General features: G+C 43.5%; 1 protein-coding gene across 1 annotated transcript in view; it reads left to right on the top strand.

Moving 5' to 3' along the window:
- Positions 1–869: 869 nt before the first annotated feature.
- Positions 870–16,768, top strand: part of LOC139458235 (tetraspanin-18B-like) — a 39,266-nt gene continuing 23,367 nt past the window's right edge. Inside the window, exon 1 of the mRNA XM_071239602.1 lies at positions 870–988. The gene's annotated coding sequence lies outside the window, so the exon portion shown is untranslated. The remainder of the gene's footprint in view (positions 989–16,768) is intronic.

The following is a 16,768-nucleotide window of genomic DNA, read 5'->3' as shown; positions in this document are numbered from 1 at the left end:
CCAAAATGAGTATAATGTGTGAAGCCCATTTCTGGTGACCCCCGTCATGATATTGCTGGCATATTGCTAAAAACCATACCCACTCACCACTCACTATTTAGTTCAATAACGGTTATTTATCTCACTGATCAAATTGGTTGTTTGTTTTCTTAGTCTTCTGGGGGTGGTCGGATAGCCTAGTGGTTAAAGCGTTCGCTTGTCACGCCGAAGACCCGGGTTCGATTCCCGACATTGGTACAATGCGTGATATTGGTGGAATATAGCTAACAGCGGCGTAAAACCATACTCACTCACTCACTCTTAGTCTTCTGCAAGTACGACGTTGACATGGTCCTCGTATTGCCAAACCCCTGCACTTGTAATGCACCCGAGTCTTATTCCCATCACCGAATCTGTCTAATAGTTGCCTCAGATCAGTTGAGGTATGTTAAGTTTCTTTATCAAGGGGCGGTCTGGTAGCCTAATGGTTCGCTCGTCACGCCGAAGACCCGGGTTCGATTCCCGACATGGGTACAATGTGTGAAGCCCATTTCTGGTGTCCCCCGCCGTGATATTGCTGGAATATTGCTAAAATCGGCGTAAAAACCATACTCACTGACACCTCTTAAGCATAAAAAGAAATCCCAACGATACCGCACTGGGCCGGCAGTGACTCATAACGACCAATAATGACTAGACCTGCTTTGCGTAATATGAACAAACACTATCTGTCACGCTCCACGAAAATTGCTAAAAATAAACCCCAAATCGGAGCGCCGTGACATACCCGTCACGACATACCAACAGTAAGATATGCTATACTAATACCGTTCTTCTGACATCACGTGACCACGTGACGACGGCTGACCTGATTAAGTGGGTGTGTCATGTGATACGTCGAGACGCTATCAGCGTGTGTCGTGGAGTCGTGAGAAGACAGGTGAACTGCACACCTAACACTGACAAGGAGCATTACACATATACACCGGACATTAATATACAGCTGTAGGTAAGTGTACCTGTATTACAATCAATGTGATGTCCAGTTATGCTTAATGTCAGCGTCAGCTGTCCCGGGTATGCTTGGGGGTGGACATTCGAGGGAAGGGTGTCCCTCACGGCTCTCGCGCCTCATCGGTGTGTGGGTAGGCTCATCATATACCTGTATATACACCGCGTACAAATATTACATGTGTCTCGAAGAATTGTTTCAATCGAATCGATTTCTTAAACATTTGATAATGATATTGATTCCGTTATCTCGATGCTCTGGTTATGTCGAAGTGTCGTTCGAGGCACCTGTACCAGGTAAGTTGGATGTTTCGAGGGTTTGACGTATCAGTTGAAGATCACTGGGCAAGTGTATTGAACACAATCGACACTACATGGCGATGTTAGGAAAATAAGTCACATATGAATACGAGTCTCTCGAATATTGTGTTTGTGTCTTAGTCATTCGCGTCATCAGATCCAACCCGGATATCGTCCTCGTGGAATGAAGCACCCGAGACATTAGGTCAACGCTGTTGGTGTTTATGAACGTATTTAGCTATGTACCTACGGTGTCATGACCAGCCATGTACCACTCAGTATCAGTACCAGTCATGTACCACTCAGTATCAGTATCAGGCATGTACCACCCGGTATCAGTACCAGTCATGTACCACTCAGTATCAGTATCAGGCATGTACCACCCAGTATCAGTATCAGGCATGTACCACTCAGTATCAGTACCAGCCATGTACCACTCAGTATCAGTACCAGTCATGTACCACTCGGTATCAGTACCAGTCATGTACCACTCAGTATCAGTATCAGGCATGTACCACCCAGTATCAGTATCAGGCATGTACCACCCAGTATCAGTATCAGGCATGTACCACCCAGTATCAGCATCAGTCATGTACCACTCAGTATCAGTATCAGCCATGTACCTCTCAGTATCAGTATCAGTCATGTACCACTCAGTATCAGTATCAGTCATGTACCACCCAGTATCAGTATCAGTCATGTACCTCTCAGTATCAGTATCAGTCATGTACCACTCAGTATCAATATATCATGCACCCCTCGGTATCAATATATCATGCACCCCTCGGTATCAATATATGACGCTCCCCTCGGTATCAATATTTCATGCACCCCTCGGTATCAATATATCATGCACCCCTCGGTATCAATATATCATGCACCCCTCGGTATCAATATATCATGCACCCCTCGGTATTGATATATCATGCTCCCCTCGGTATCAATCTATCATGCTCCCCTCGGTATCAATACATGACGCTCCCCTCCGTATCAATCTATCATGCTCCCCTCGGTATCAATATATCATGTACCCTCGGAGTCAGTATATCATGCTCCCCTCAGTATCAATACACGACGCTCCCCTCCGTATTAATCTATCATGCTCCCCTCGGTATCAATATATCATGCACCCTCGGTGTCAGTATATCATGCACCTCCTGGTGTCAACATGTCACGCATCCCTCGGTATCAATATATCATGCAAGCCTCGGTATCAATTTATCATGCACCCTCGGTGTCAGTATATCATGCACCTCCTGGTGTCAACATGTCACGCATCCCTCGGTATCAATATATCATGCACGCCTCGGTATCAATATATCATGCACCCCCTGATGTCAAGATATCATGCACCCCCTGGTGTCAAGATATCATGCACGCCTCGGTATCAATATATCATGCACCCTCGGTGTCAGTATATCATGCACCTCCTGGTGTCAACATGTCACGCATCCCTCGGTATCAATATATCATGCACGCCTCGGTATCAATATATCATGCACCCCCTGGTGTCAAGATATCATGCACCCCCTTGTGTCAAGATATCATGCACGCCTCGGTATCAATATATCATGCACCATCGGTGTCAGTATATCATGCACCCTCTGTGTCAGTATATCATGCACCATCGGTGTCAGTATATCATGCACCCTCTGTGTCAGTATATCATGCACCATCGGTATCAATATATCATGCACCATCGGTGTCAGTATATCATGCACGCTTTTTATCCATGCATCACGCACCTTCAGTATCATTATTACCAATGCACCCTGCAGTATCATCAACCCACAGCTTCATCCTATAGTATCTCCTGAACCAGGTAGTGAGCGTTACGACTGTGAGTTAGTTTTCCTCCAGGTGATAGGAGCGGAGTTTGACATTACATTACAGGTAATTAGCTAAATGTGAGACTGACACCTCTGCTTCCCTGGCTCAAGGCAATACCGCGAGGTATACAGATGGGGCCAAGTCAACAGGTGCCCGAAGCACGCATAGGAGATGTATGATTAGTTTAAATGCACGAAGCTTCTTGACCAACAAAAGCATGTTAGTGGACCTCGCATGAGACACCTCTCAGATATCAAGACCGCCTCCGTGGTCTAATGGTCGAGCGTCCGCCCGGAGAGCGGAAGGTCCAGGGTTCGATCCCCAGCCGCATCATAACAAAGGACGTTTAAAGATGGTACTTGTTGTTACCCTGTCTGGCGCTCGGCATTAAGGGGATAAAACAAGGACTGGTTGGCTCGGAGTCAGTATACTGTGTGTGAGTAGGGTGTTCATGTTAAACTGCGGCATGGTATCTCAGTGAGCTAGCACTATAAATCGGCATCAGTTCGGACTAGTACACACACACACACACACACAGACACACAGACACACACACACACACACACACACACACACACACACACACACAGACACACAGACACACACACACACAGACACACACACACACACACACACACACACACAGAGTTTATCATTTATCAGTTAAATGAATCAGATGGAAAATATGTCATTCCGGAGTTAAACACGATAGCCTGCTCTATTGTCATGTGTTCTAAAAAGCCCAGAATGTTACCTTGTCTATTGTACGGGCAAGCATGCGGAAGGCAAGCTATTGTGTCGAGGAGAAAGACCGGTTGAGATGAATGGAAGCGGGGATCCAAGCAGTTGGTGAGCTGTGACATAGCTATGCCGCGCGCATCAAGCTGGAGGTGACGATATGCCGTCACACACACGCTGTTATCTTAACAGTGAACGGGGTGTGGTGTGGTGTGGTGTTTGACAACAAATGAGAGCGTCCACCTGCGGGAAGAAGGACAAGTTATGATCATCTGGCTCGGAGACAGAATGGCAGCTTCACACTGTCTTGCCAGATACCCTTCCGCATCCTGAATGTGTTTCTGCTGGAGAAGGTACCAGCGCTGTCGTACAGCTTCACACTGTCTGGACAGATACCCTTCCGCATCCTGAATGTGTTTTTGGTTGAGAAGGTACCAGCGCTGCCGTACAGCTTCACACTGTCTGTTGTCTTACTTTATTGAGGTGTTACCTTCCTGTAGTGTGACTTCGGAGTAACGATATGATGAAATAAACCAAGTCACAGAGTTTTACCACCCGATAAACCGCGATAGCTGCGGCGTTAAACATTAATCACGCATTTACTGACCACTCTGTCCCTTAAGTCTCCCCTTACATCCAGTGTAGGTTGCAGAGGACGTAGTCTTACCGGAATCTCCACGCGTCGGACCTGTGTTGTACTTAGTGGAGTTTATGACATTGAATAGCCTGCACTGTAATATGTGTCGCGCAGTGTTGACGAATGTCTCCAGTTTATGACCGGCTCGTGGGTAGCGGGGTTATAATCAGCTGGAGATGTTTATCTGGTTACCTCATGTGTGGACTCTGTAAATCACACTTCACATGAGTCACCACTTGGGGTAGACTTGCTCCGTCTGTGTACCAATGCTCTCTCGTACTCCCTGTCTCTGTAGGTTTTCTTTTCCTCACGATACACTTTAACGATATTATATGCCATGATACGATACACATATTGACAGTAAAGTCGAGATACGATGCCCATCTTGACAGTTTTTGATAGTAAAGATGAGATATGATACATATCTTCACAGTAAAGTCGAGATACGATGCCCATCTTGACAGTAAAGCCGAGATACGATACATATCTTCACAGTAAAAACATCACAACGGTGTACATCTTGACAGTAAAGCCGGGATACGATATATCTTGACAGTAAAGCCGCGATACGATACATATCTTGACAGTAAAGCCGTTATACGATATATCTTGACAGTAAAGCCGCGATACGAGATATCTTGACAGTAAAGCCGCTATACGATACATATCTTGACAGTAAAGCCGTAATACGATACATATCTTGACAGTAAAGCCGTAATACCATACATATCTTGACATAAGAGACGCGATACGAGTCACATAATGCCAGTAAAGCCACGATACGATACATAACTTGACAGTAAAGCCGCCATACGATACATATTTTGACAATAAAGCCGCGATACGATACATAACTTGACAATAAAGCCGCGATACGATATATCATGACAATAAAGCCGAGATACAACGCAAATCTTGACAGTAAAGACGCGATAGATACGATGCACATTTTGATAACGACGATGCGATACATATATCGGTTGTGAAGCCACGATACGATGCATACATTGATAGTAAAGCCCTGCTGCGATACACATCTTGTTAGTAAGGCCGTGAACTGAAAATCAGTGATGACACCAGGTGTTACACAAAAAGGTAAGTATTCCTGCCCAGCTGGTAGCACCTGCCACTCCCACAACTTGCACTAAAAAGATAATTGTTTGTCTGTTGCGTAGCAACCCAAGGTCATGATATTCTATATATAGCTATTAGGTGTCGCAGTTGAGCAAAATGGCTGTTATCTATCTGCACTTACGGCGAGATGGATGTTCACAGGTCGAGAGTGATAAATCTTAGTCAATATGCTTGGATATTTAATCTAACGTACATCAGAGGAGTCGGTCGTGTTATCTCCTCAATGGTTACCTGGTTAAAGTAAACACAGTGAATCACCCTGGGAATGTACGTTAAACATGGCCAGGGTAACACTGATCTGATCAATCACTGCCTTATATCATTGTTCGATCTTGGAGGATACAAATACGATTTACACGCTGTATATTGGATTTGGGAGGTGTTTTTAGAAATCTAGGTTGTACAATTAAAAACAGATTATCTGTTTTGTGAGCAATGGGTGTTGTAGTTGACGGGTGTAACGCCTGAAACATCACTTCCCCCCAAACCATAATACTTCTTGAAAATAGTCATATATACCCCACTATCCTTATGTGATAACATAGTATATACACTACTCGCCTTATGTGATAACATCGTATATAAGCCGCTACCCTTATGTGATAACATCGTATATAAGCCGCTACCCTTATGTGATAACATCGTATATAACCTGCTACCTTTATGTGATAACGTAGTATATACTCCACTAGCCTTATGTGATAACATCGTATATAACCCGCTACCCTTATGTGATAACAACGTATATAACCCGCTACCCTTATGTGATAACATCGTATATAACCGAGCAACCTTTATTTGATAACATCGTATATCACCCGCAACCGTTAGGTGATAGCATAGTATATACTCCACTAGACTTATGTGATAACATCGTATATAACCGAGCAACCTTTATGTGATAACATCGTATATAACCCGCAACCGTTAGGTGATAGCATAGTATATAACCCGCTACCCTTATGTGATAACATCGTATATAACCCGCATTCCTTAGGTGATAGCATAGTATATACTCCACTAGCCTTATGTAATAACATCGTTTATACACCACTAGCCTAGGTGTTACCAGCGAGTGATTGAGTAAGGCTTTACGCCGCTTTTAGCAATATTCCAGTTATATCATGGTGAGGGACACTACAAATGGCTTTCATACACGTGGTAACATCGTATATACCTAAATAGATGTATGTGATAACATGGAGAATTTCCTATTAGACATATGTGATAACGTCATAACGAACCCATGAGACATATGTGGTAATAATGTATATACCCAACTTGGCATATGTGATAACATGACACAATCCCGACTAGACATATGTGATAACATGACACAATCCTCACTAGACATATGTGATAACATGACACAATCCTCACTAGACATATGTGATAACATGACACAATCCCGACTAGACATATGTGATATCATGAAACAATCCTCACTAGACATATGTGATAACATGACACAATCCTCACTAGACATATGTGATAACATGACACAATCCCCAGTCAAGTTACAGGTTTTACTGAATGTACAGATCGCTGTAGACCCGTGAAGATTCCGGGGTAGAATAGGTCTTCAGCAACCCATGCTTGCCGTAAAAGGCGACATTGCTTGTCGTATAAGGCGACTAACGGAATCGGGTGGTCAGGCTCGCTGACTTGGATGATGCATGTCTTCGATCCCAATTGCGTGGATCGATGCTCATGATATTAATCACTGGATTGTCTGGTCCAGACTCGGTAATTTACAGACCGCCGTCATATGGCTGGAATATTGCTGAGTGCGGCGTTAAACAACAAACCAACCAACCAACAGATCGCTGTACAGCAATCCTGCCCCTGGCCCCTCTTGTACATATTACAGTACGCGGGCGTCAGGAAATGGTGATTTTAAACTCAGCATTCGTGATAAAAAACATGTTTTGGCCTGTTAGAAAACGGAACTTAAGCACTGTACTGATTGACTGTGTTCACGAAGGACGCGCCACGCCCCTAACGACTGTCAGGTATGATGAGACAATGATCTTGTTGACGTGGGTATTCCGTGGACGACTTGTGAAAGAATGCAATCTAAACATGTGTCAGGGTGTTGGGGATTATTAATATGTTATTTACTGCCTCCACAGTATATAACAATGAGATATGTACCATAGGCATTGGATTCAGATTCCCAGAGCAATGCGTATAAAAGCCATATTGTGCTCACATGCCGACCTCGGAGCAAACGACGCTTTCTGTTTGTCGACCGGTGATGTTCAAAACAGGGTGTCTCCAAGCGCCCGGGTAAACACACATCGGAAAGTGAATTTGATTAGTGCGTAGTGTATATCAAGACTAATGTATAAACATTTGTACATAAACACATTCAAATGCGTTCTTTTACCTTTATAGTAGAGACCCACCACTAAACCTGCCTCGGAGGCTCTTGCGTGCGTATGCGCGTGCGTGCGTGCGTGCGTGCGTTGCTAGAAACGGATATTTTATCGGTTACTGCTACAACTGTTTGTTTTTGTGAAAGGTGTAGCCGACCTATTTATTCCTTTTTACGAGTCATATTTATTTCGGGACACCACTGTCCAAGTAACAATGTGTTGAATTTGGTAAAACTAAATGAAATGATTGAGTCAATGTAATCACTTGTTTACCTCAATACACCCCCATCTTCCTCGACGGATCCCCTTCCCACTCCCACAATCAAAACAAACAAGACCCCAAGGATCCTACTCACTTCGCTCCCCTACTCCCTTATCACACACGGGGCCACACACACGCAGATTCAGGCGCACACACACACGCAGATTCAGGCGCACACACACACGCAGATTCAGGCAGACACACACCCGCAGATTCAGGCAGACACACACACATGCAGATTCAGACAGACACACACGGACAGACTCACATACACACAGAGAGGCAGACGCACACACACAGAGGCAGACACACACACACAGAGGCAGACACACACGCAGATTCAGACAGACACACACGGACAGACTCACATACACACAGAGACGCAGACACACACACAGAGACAGACACACACGCAGATTCAGACAGACACACACGGACAGACTCACATACACTTAGAGACGCAGACACACACACAGAGGCAGACACACACACGCAGATTCAGACAGACACACACGGACAGACTCACATACACTTAGAGACGCAGACACACACACAGAGGCAGACACACACACGCAGATTCAGACAGACACACACGGACACCCACATACACTTAGAGACGCAGACACACACAGAGAGGCAGACAAACACACATGCAGATTCAGACAGACACACATACACACACAGATTCAGACAGACACACACGGACAGACTCACATACACACAGAGACGCAGACACACACACACACAGAGGAAGACACACACATAGAGGCAGACACACACACGCAGATTCAGACAGACACACACGGTCAGACTCACTTACACTTAGAGACGCAGACACACACAAACAGAGGCACACACACACACACGCACATACGCACACACAGAGGCAGACATACACACAACACACACGCACATACGCACACGCTCACACATAGACGCAGACACACACACAGAGGCAGACACATACACACGCACATACGCACACGCTCACACACAGAGGGAGACAGACACACACATAGAGGCAGACAGACAGACAGACAGACAGACAGACAGACAGACACACACACACACACACACACACACACACACACTGACACGATCCCCTAACCGTTCATATATTCACATATCGCCTCCACTAGTCCGCTCATACCGCCACCCCCTCCTCCACACCCACAAGGTTTATTAGTGTTCTAGTGTCCCCAATGCTGTAGGTCAATGTTGAAAAGTTAGTCGCTGAAATAAAAATAGTTTGATGCCCTCGTATATTTTGCACTTGATCAACAAGTTAGGCCAGAAATAGTCGCCATTCTCTCTTCCACCATGCCATTCCTCCTTGTTGGGGTTGAGCGAGTGAGTATGGTTTTACGCCGCTTTAAGCAACATTCCAGCTCTATCACGGCGGGGGGCACCAGAGGTGGGTGAAGTGAAATGGGGTTAAACGTCATGTCCTATTGCACTTATATAGCTACGTGCATGCACGTGTTTGTCTGTGTTTGTGTGGCTGCTTGTACTAGTCCGGATTGATGCCGGGTTATAGTGCTAGCCCACTGAGATACCATGCCGCAGTTTAACATGAATACCCTTCGACCTGTGTGTCACTGCCTCTGGCCACACGTAGAAATGTTTTTATTGTAACAAAACACAATATTTAATAATTACACTCCCCATAAAGTAGGTCGGGAGATACAGGCTTGGGTTCCGTACTTCCATTTTCCCTTCAATCTGGTTTTATCGGAAACCCCTGTGGACAGAAGGGTCTAATTTAGCATACATCAGGGAAACACATTCTGATCGAGTCCACCAGAAATCATCGAGAAATCACGAGTTCAGGCCCTTGGTTGATCTTATGAACATGGTGCGTAGTACCGCCAGTGTGTCTGTAGTCTCTTGGATGACATTTGGAATATACCCGTGAAGATTCCGGGGTAGAATAGGTCTTCAGCAACCCATGCTTGCGGTCGTAAGAGGCGACTAACGGGACCGGATGGTCAGGCTCGCTGATGTATATCACTGATTGATGAATATGTTTTGAAATTTGAAAACCGAGTTCGAGAATTTATATTTATAGAGTTATGGCCTTTGTTATTTTGCTTGCGTTAGCCCAATGAGGAGTGAGTGAGTTGGGTTTAACGCCGCGGCGTGTCAGCTTAATGTCTTAGACGTTTACCACTTCGGTGAAACCCACGAGCACGGGTATGGTGCTGACAAACCTTGAAACATAATCGTGGCGAACCGGGATTCGAACCCACAATTATAGGTTTCTGGCGTGCCCAAGGGACGCAACTCTGCACAGCGACTGGGCCAACCGTGCCTCCTGCTCAATGAGGGAAGTATTCGCTCCAATGAGGATAGTGTTAACATATTCGCTCAATGATGACAGTGTTTGCTCCAGTGAGAGTATTATTCGCTATAATATATTAATGAGGATGGTGTTCGCTCCAATGAGGATAGTGTTCGCTCCAATGAAGATAGTGTAAATATGTTCGCTCCAATCAGGAGTGTGTTCACTTTTATCAGGAAAATGTTCGTTCCACTGAAGAAAGTGTTAACATGTTCGCTCCACTTAGGATAGTGTTCACACCAGTCATAATAATGTTCACTCCAATCAGGATACTGTTCGCCCCTATGAGGATAGTGTTAATATATTCGCTCAATGATGATAGTGTTTGCTCCAGTAAGAGTAGTGTTCGCTATAATGAGGATGGTGTTCGCTTCAATGTGGATAGTGTTAACAAGTTCTCTCCACTAAGGATAGTGTTCGCTCCACTGAGGATAGTGATAATATGTTCGCTCCAATGAGGGCAGTGTTCGCTACAATGAGATTAGTGTTCGTGTCAAGAGAATGACTTATAAACTATATCTTTGTAAAACAGTATATACACATCAGACAAGTCCTTCAAACAATGACCGTGTGCTCGATTCCCGGTCGCGTCGTACCCAAAAAACGTTAAAAGATGGTACTTGTTGTTACCCTGCCTGGCGCTCGACAATAAGGGACTAAAACAATGACTAGTCGGTTCAGAGTAAGTATTATGTGCCAAATGAGTGTATCATATATCCATTCTATTATGACAAATGGAAATTACGCTGGATTATCGAGGCTGTCCAGAGCCTCGTTTTGGTTACATGGCGTTTTCTGCCGGAAAGCCGCCAAAGCTATTGACGTCATGTCTCGTAAAAGGCGACTAACGGGATCGGGTGGTCAGGCTCACTGACATGGTTGATGTCATCAATCCAAATTGCGTGGACTGATGCTCATGATATTAATCACTTGATTATCTGGTCCAATCTCGATTATTGACGGACCGCCGTCATATAGCTGGAATATTGTTGAGTGCGGCGTTAAACAACAAACCGACCAACTAACTAGATAACACAGCATGGGCCCACTTGCACAAAGCGATCTTAGCGCTAAGAATGTCGTAAGCCTATGTTAAAGTATTCGGGCTAAGATCACCTTAGCGCTAAGACTATCGTAAGCCTACGTTAAAGTATTGGGGCTAAGATCACCTTAGCGCTAAGACTATCGTAAGCCTACGTTAAAGTATTCGGGCTAAGATCATCTTAGCGCTAAGACTATCGTAAGCCTACGTTAAAGTATTGGGGCTAAGATCACCTTAGCGCTAAGATCGCTTTGTGCAAGTGGGTCCTGGCGTTCCATTAGATCTGTGTACATGTAATACCTACCTCTCACGCTTTAACCTGACCTATCCCCGTGTTTGACGACCAAGTAGACATTGATTTGGGCGTTGTGTAGTGTGTACACACATACCGCTTGATATTAATACAGTTTGCCGTGTCATCTTATACTGCTAGTCAACATCATAGCTAATCAAGTTATGTGAACACGTGACTTGGTTTGTTTGTTAGTCGTTTAATGGACCGCCTCCGTGGTCTAATGGTAGAACGTCCGCCCGGAGAGCGGAAGGTCCGGGTTCGATCCCCGACCGCGTCATACCAAAAGACGTTAAAAGATGGTACTTGTTGTTACCCTGTCTGGCACTCGGCATTAAGGGGTAAAACAAGGACTGGTCGGCTCGGAGTCAGTATACTGTGTCTGAGTGGGGTATTCATGTTAACCTGCGGCATGGTATCTCAGTGGGCTAGCACTATAAATCGGCATCAGTCCGAACTAGTACAAGCAGCCATATACATACACGTGCATGCAATAATCTTGGACGCGACGTTAAACCCCATTTCACCTCACCTAGTTATTTAACGGCTATCAGCTCTATTCCAGCTATATGACTGCAGTGTGCAAAATAATCAAGATAGACGGGCCTGGCAACCCCATTTATTTAGTGCCAGGCATTGATGGTCCACATCATCGCGTCTGAGTCAGACAAACCAGTGATTGGTATTATAAATAATAGCGCCCCGCCCAGCCCAGCCCCGCCCCGCCCCGTCGCCGAGACCGACAACCTGAATCATTTTAGGATCAGGCCTCAAAGTTGCGACTAAAATGGTCGCCAATGCGCCCTAATTCAGACGTAGCCAAATGACTACCTTAAAAAATATCTTATAGCGACTAAATTCTATTGCTACACATATGTAGACACAAAAATAAACATGTCTTCTACTAATTGTACTCGCAAATAATTCCTCCAAAAGTCAACAATGAACCAAAATACATAAATATTAATGTAATCAGTATTTTATTTAAGCTGATAGTTTATTGAATAAGCAAGGATATACCTATATAATCTCATAACATGAATTGCATCATTGTTTGAGTCACAAATAACAAAAATCAAGTACAGTGTCTGCTAATATACAATAGTAGTTAATTGATAAAAGACAATTTCAAATGCTTTGGTTACCTACACTATTGGCTCGACTTCTTAATTTTACCACTGGCTACCTGGGACAAATTCTCCCAGGTGTGTCAGTCCGTGACACAAGTCTAACTGCAACTAGGAAGTGACATTTATAGATGAAATATGACACCTTACGTCACCCAGGTATGCGACGCTTTGCTCTCTCTCGTGGCGGTATATATTTAGTACAGTTCTGTAAAAAAAGTATCGAGTTCACACTGGCGTGTTGACAATCGTCAAAGCAGGTAATTGTTGTTGAACATACGCAATAAACACGTTACAGTACTGAAAGTAGTATAGTATTTCTTTCATTCCGATTATTCAGTGTGAGTAATCATAACGACAAGCATGACTGACCTCCAGATCGATCGTGTTTCAAATATAGTCATTCTCAATGTTTCTCAATGCGTACCCGGTCGTCCCGTGTTTAAGCCCCGGGCCTGATGAAGGAAAATAGCACCGTCTCATTTAAAACATAATATCCGAAATTATGTCAAGGCTTAATTTCGGATGGTAACGCATTCCTACCTAGATAGGGACACCCTTTGCTGCAAAAATATCACAAATTGATCACAAGCCCCGAGAAGACCCGGGTTAGAATTGGTCTTCAGGAACCTGTGCTTGTCGTAAGAGGCGACTAACGGGCTTGCTGACTTGTGTGACACATGTCATCGTATACCAATAGCGTAGATCGATGTTCATGATGTTAATCACTGGATTGCATTGTCCAAACTCGAGTTTTTACAGACTGCCGTCATAGAGCTGGAATATTGCTGAGTGCGAAACTAAGAAAATTTGATACATGGATTTAGTGAGTTGGGTTTAACGCCGCTTTTAACAGTATTCCAGTTATATCGCGGCGTGTCAGCTTAATGTGGGAGGAAAGCCCGAAGTGATGCAGGTCTCAGACGTTTACCACTTCGGTGAAACCCACGAACACGGGTATAGTGCTGACAAACCTAGAAACATAATCTGGGCGAACCGGGATTCGAACCCACAATCATAGGTTTCTGGCGTGCCCAAGGGACGCAACTCAGCACAGCGAATCGCGGCGCCTTAGACGACATGGCCACCCGTGCCCCTGATTCGTCAAGACACTAGACAGTTCGCGAGTGCATAATATCGATTTACTAACATTAGGTTACAGTCTCATCATCAACATACTTTAAACAATCGGCCAGCTTCTAACGATTAAATAATACATTAGCTGGCTAAATGTCGGTGCCTGTTCAACAGACATATTGTCCAATCTGAAGTTTAACTGTTACATTATTCATGTGAACCCCTGGTCAGTCACGTGCAATGCTTCACCTTCTGATGAAGGCCCACTTCAGAGATATTCAAATTATGAATAAAATTGAAAAATGAAAAAATATACAAATTTACAAAATGTACTGAAAAACAATATTTATTTCGTTTATGTCTATCTAGGAGGGTCCATTCACTGGAATTCGCAGTTGTTCACAAATAACCATTTATTATATACTTCAGAGTGAAAGGCTCTAGTTTTCTGAATTTGAGAAAAGTGATATTTCACTGTAGTGAACATAACACTTGATATTTCACTGCAGTGAACGTAACACTTGATATATCACTGCAGTGAACGTAACACTTGATGTTTCACTGCAGTGAACGTAACACTTGATATTTCACTGCAGTGAACGTAACACTTGATGTTTCACTGCAGTGAACGTAACACTTGATATTTCACTGCAGTGAATGTAACACTTGATATTTCACTGCAGTGAACGTAACACTTGATATTTCACTGCAGTGAACGTAACACTTGATATTTCACTGCAGTGAATGCAACACTTGATATTTCACTGCAGTGAACGTAACACTTGATATTTCACTGCAGTGAATGCAACACTTGATATTTCACTGCAGTGAACGCAACACTTGATATTTCACTGCAGTGAATGCAACACTTGATATTTCACTGCAGTGAATGCAACACTTGATATTTCACTGCAGTGAACGTAACACTTGATATTTCACTGCAGTGAACGTAACACTTGATATTTCACTGCAGTGAATGCAACACTTGATATTTCACTGCAGTGAACGTAACACTTGATATTTCACTGCAGTGAACGTAACACTTGATATTTCACTGCAGTGAACGTAACACTTGATATTTCACTGCAGTGAACGTAACACTTGATATATCACTGCAGTAAACGTAACACTTGATATATCACTGCAGTGAACGTAACACTTGATATTTCACTGCAGTGAACGTAACACTTGATATTTCACTGCAGTGAACGTAACACTTGATATATCACTGCAGTGAACGTAACACTTGATATATCACTGCAGTGAACGTAACACTTGATATATCACTGCAGTGAACGTAACACTTGATATTTCACTGCAGTGAACGTAACACTTGATATTTCACTGCAGTGAACGTAACACTTGATATATCACTGCAGTGAACATAACACTTGATATTTCACTGCAGTGAACATAACACTTGATATTTCACTGCAGTGAACGTAACACTTGATATATCACTGCAGTGAACGTAACACTTGATATTTCACTGCAGTGAACGTAACACTTGATATATCACTGCAGTGAACGTAACACTTGATATATCACTGCAGTGAACGTAACACTTGATATTTCACTGCAGTGAACATAACACTTGATGTTTCACTGCAGTGAACGTAACACTTGATATTTCACTGCAGTGAACGTAACACTTGATATTTCACTGCAGTGAACGTAACACTTGATGTTTCACTGCAGTGAACGTATCACTTTGACGGAACTATTGTCTTACAAGAGGTACTTCCACTTTGTCGTAAGTGACACAAACTGTTCTTTTTACGTTAGTTCCACATTGACGAGGCAAAACAATGACGCATGGTCATTCCTGCAAATAATATCACTTTATTCTTCTCTCGAAAAGTTTTCATTTTAAACTGTAAATCTCTTATTTAACTCATCATCATCGTTTCGCAAAGCGCCATTTTTGTAACTTGACCAGTGTTTATTCTTTCGCTTCTCTCAGCGGTCTCCTGGTATTCAAGAATATTTTTTTTGTTGAAGGTGATTTTTATTTTATATGATTATATCGAAATGTATGATAAGGAATCGTAAAGGAGGAAACGGTAAATTTTCAATCGTTGCTTACCCCTGCACGTAACTGCACATGAACTATGCTATTATGTAATGCTGGCTTTTAATTTTTTTCGTTCCCTTTAAGATAATTACTTCGTTTCGTAATATTGTTCCCAGTTCGGAATTTTTAGAACAAAGGGGGACTACTCTAAATCGTTTATTTTTCATAACGTAAAGCCAATTTCGGTCAATGGAATAGATATACAAGCAATAATTTATGTTTCATCATTCAACGAGCTGAGATATCGCTGTTGTACAAATGTATGTACATATTAGATGCAAAATATTTATTCATGATGATTTTAGGCTAGGTGAGTGAGTGAGTGAGTTGGGTTTAACGCCGCTTTTAACATTATTCCAGTTATATCACGGCGTGTCAGCTTAATGTGGGAGGAAAGCCCGAAGTGATGCAGGTCTAAGACGTTTACCACTTCGGTGAAACCCACGAGCACGGGTATGGTGCTGACAAACCTAGAAACATAATCGGGGCGAACCGGGATTCGAACCCACAATCATAGGTTTCTGGCGTGCCCAAGGGACGCAACTC

This window comes from Haliotis cracherodii, unplaced genomic scaffold (assembly GCF_022045235.1).
Source record: "Haliotis cracherodii isolate W230 unplaced genomic scaffold, xgHalCrac1.p SCAF_12, whole genome shotgun sequence".
In the NCBI taxonomy this organism is placed as follows: domain Eukaryota; kingdom Metazoa; phylum Mollusca; class Gastropoda; order Lepetellida; family Haliotidae; genus Haliotis; species Haliotis cracherodii.
Note: the sequence above shows the minus strand (reverse complement) of the source record. Positions and strands in the feature narration are given on the sequence as shown.